Source organism: Dioscorea cayenensis, chromosome 17 (assembly GCF_009730915.1).
Source record: "Dioscorea cayenensis subsp. rotundata cultivar TDr96_F1 chromosome 17, TDr96_F1_v2_PseudoChromosome.rev07_lg8_w22 25.fasta, whole genome shotgun sequence".
NCBI lineage: Eukaryota > Viridiplantae > Streptophyta > Magnoliopsida > Dioscoreales > Dioscoreaceae > Dioscorea > Dioscorea cayenensis.
In genome coordinates this window covers 21,525,180-21,528,781 of record NC_052487.1, presented here as the reverse complement: position 1 = coordinate 21,528,781, position 3,602 = coordinate 21,525,180, and the positions used below count along the sequence as shown (strand labels likewise).

Here is a 3,602-nt window from a genome sequence, read left to right as displayed (position 1 = left end):
TTGAAAAACCGGGTTCCATCCGGTTTTTGGTCCGACCGGGCTCGGTTCACCGGGTTTAGCGGGTTTGACCGGTTCAAAAATTCGGTCAACATTAATTCTAAAACCGGATCGGGCTATGGGCTGTTCCCGTTTTTCCGGTCCGACCGGCCGGTCCGGTCCGGTTTTCAAAACATTGGGGAATCATGCTACAACTTTTCCACCTCTTCAAGGGTTGAATTGGCTCCTAGTTTGGGGATTGTGGCCAAATCAATTCTTTGTCAAGGGTTCAATTCAAAACCTTGACAAGTGAGTCTTGTCAGGGTATACTTCTGAATGTGCAAGGTGATGAGGAAAGGTCTCAAAAGGGGGAGGAAAAAGAGGAAACTTGAGGAGTTTCTTTCTTTGGGGATTCGTCTTTGAATGGTTGAAGCCATGAGGTTACCTATGAATCAAACAACTCAGTTTCTACTTTCGAAAGAATCATCAGAGCGCTCAGGCCAGGATCGCAATCAAAGCACCCTGTAACACGTTTGGTTCATCAAGTAAGGGCACGTAGAAGCGAGCATCAGAAGAAGTTGTCTTTCAAATGGAATGAAGAGGCATGCTTTGTACTAGAGCTGCCTAGATCAACAAAGAAGAAAGGTACACGGGGAGTTCCTCTAGAAGTCATAGTTGAGAAGAGAACAAAGCTGGAGGAGCCCTTAGGCGCTAGTGAGCCTAGTGCCGGCGTGGAGGATCACGAGCATGGCATGGGGTAGTCTCGTTGGAGCTCCTTTGGGCCTTCGAGGCCTCTTTGTGGGTGTTTTTGTAATTGTTGGTGTACCACATCTAGTGGTCCCTATGTTATTGTTTTTTTGTTGTACTTTTTAACCGCCTCCGGGTAGCGGTGATGTCATCTCCTATCTTTTAGTTTATCAAAGTGGTTTATTTACCTTTTTAAAAAATATATATTTTACTTGAATTTTTTTTCCACAATTGCTTTATGTTTGCTATAAATTTCATGTTTAGCGGTGTTTTAAAAAATTTGGTACATTACCATGTTGATTGCCATAATCATATGCTTAAAATATGACTATAATAAATTTATGCAACATTTCTAAACCTATAGTATTTCATATCTTATTATTGTGAGAATCTTATCACTGTAGTAAAATATTAAACTCAACCAAATCGTCCCTAAAAATTTATATGTATGGCTATAAGGAGAAAGATTTTTAATGAGAAAAGTGGATAAACTAAATGCATTAACAAAGAAAACAGAGAACAAACTAACCACAAGAAGTGGAGAAGGAATAAGACCAGCGCACAAAAGAAAAACAAAAAGAGAAAGGAGAGAGAAAATTTTTGGTTTGCTTAGAATTAAAATTACCATAAATATCTGAAAGGCTTTATTTTTTGGTATAATACCCTAGTTAGTCTCTCTACTTTTCTCTCTCTTCTCTTTTGGTCCCTCTACTCAGAAATACTCCCGACTAGTCCCTCTATTTTTGAAAATGTGTCCATTTAGTTAAAAATGCTCAAAATCAGTCCCTTTACTTTTAGAAATGTGCCCACTAAGTGGGCACATTTCTAAAAGTAGAGGGACTGGTTGGGAGCATTTTTAATTAAGTCGGGCATATTTTTCAAAAAGTGAGAGACTAATCGAGATATTCAGTGAGAGAGACCAAAAGAGAGAAGAAAGATGTGATTATTTAAGATTGTGATGGATTTTCAATAATTTTGTATTACATAAAATCTATTTTTATTTATTGCCTTATAGTGAAGGAGATACAAAGTTCTGAGATGCAAAAATATATTAGAAGTACATACAAATTTATTAAACTGCAGTCCCTCGCACATCCTTGCAAGGTTCATGCTTGATGTATTCAACGAACCTAGTAATATTCTCATAAGAAGAACCTGCACCTTCTTCCATGGCCTTAATAGCCTTCTTTTTAATCTCTCTAGCCCTTATCCTCCTCTCCTCGGCCTCCACGCCATCACCCATCAAACTCCTCACAGCCCTCTCCACGTCATCCTTCTTAACCGGAATCTCATCCTCACCATAATAAAGCACAGGCTTCTTCACTCCAATAGCAATTCCAATCCTCAACAACTCCACAACCAACCTCTCATTCAAGAACTGGTCTCACAAACTGCGGCCAAGTGATCATTGGCACACCATTTGACACTGCTTCCAAGGTTGAGTTCCATCCACAATGACTAACAAAACCACCAATAGCCTTATGTGAGAGTATCACGGCTGTAGGGGCCCATCCCTTGATAACAAAACTCCTCAAACTCATCCTCTTCTGGAACCCTTCCAACCACTCTTCAACCCTCCGAACACATCTCCACATCCTTGATGACCCAAATAGAAGGAACCCCCAGAAGCCTCTAGTCCTGACCCAATCTCTAATATCTGTCCCACTTTCATCCGTGCCAAACTACCAAAACTAACATAAAGCACAGACCTTTCCTCCATAGAGTCAAGCCAACCGAACAACTTCTCTGGATCCACTGCAGCCTTATTCCCTCTCTCAATCCTAGCACAAAAATCATCCTTATCATATAAACACAATGGCCCAACAGTCCAAACATCCTTTCCAATCACCTTCTTGTAAGCCTCCACAAACATAGGCTCAACATCATCGAAAGTGTTCATAACCACTCCATCAGCAGTTTCCTCTGCATACAAAGCCTCATCACGTAACTTCTCCAAACCCGGTGCGTTAAACCACCCTGGTGCGTGCAATTTACATACCTTAAAGCTCTGACTAACAACATCATCATCATTATCAGTCAAGCCGGGCACAGCAATTTCCTCAAACTCGTCAGTAACAGTCTCATAAATCTTATGCAGCTGAAAAACATAACTACAATAGATGTAAATGCAAGAAGGGCCATGAAAGACGAGGCGGCGAATGTTGAGTGAACGTGCGACGTTTGCGGCCCACGGGTTGCTCATGTCGTTGATCATGCAGGTCGGGCGGGGGACGAGATCTTTGAGGCGTTGCTCGATAGAGTGGTCAAAGAGTCGGATGGCGTCGAAGAAGTTCACAACGAGGTCTTTAGAAGGGAGGAGGTCACAGTTTTCGCAGCCGAGGGGAAGGCCAGCTTCGGCGCAGGGGAAAGGGATCTCGATGAAGTTTATATGAAGGTTGGACTCGTGCATGCGGGCTATGATCGATTTGATGCGCGACGCGTTCACTGGGGTTGTGATGAAGGTGACGAGGACCCCGCGCTCGGCCAGCAGCCGTGCCATGTCAAGCATCGGGATTATGTGTCCTTGTGCCATTAGTGGCACTATAACAACATGAGGAGGTGTTGTAGTAGTGTTGTTGTTGAAGCCATTGATGATGGTTGTTTGTTTGGTCATGGTTGCGGAGACGGACGGGAGAGTTTGGCAAGGATCACGGTTGTGTGTGGAGATGATCGAACTGGGTTTTTATGGGGAGAAGGGCGAAGGGTGGCTTGGGCTTCACGGTACTTGAAATGGTGACGCGACGACAACTAGTCAACCCAACTTATTTTTATTTTTATTTTTCGTTGAGAAAGACCCCACTTATTTGTTTGGGAGCCCGAGTGAGTTGGCCCATTTTTCAAAGGTTTTTTTGTTTTTTCTTTGAGCAGAAGCGAAAAAG

General features: G+C 42.6%; 1 pseudogene; it reads right to left on the bottom strand.

The window, feature by feature from the left end:
* Positions 1-1,784: 1,784 nt before the first annotated feature.
* LOC120281280 lies at positions 1,785-3,397 on the bottom strand (annotated as a pseudogene).
* Between the last annotated feature and the right edge of the window lie 205 nt (positions 3,398-3,602).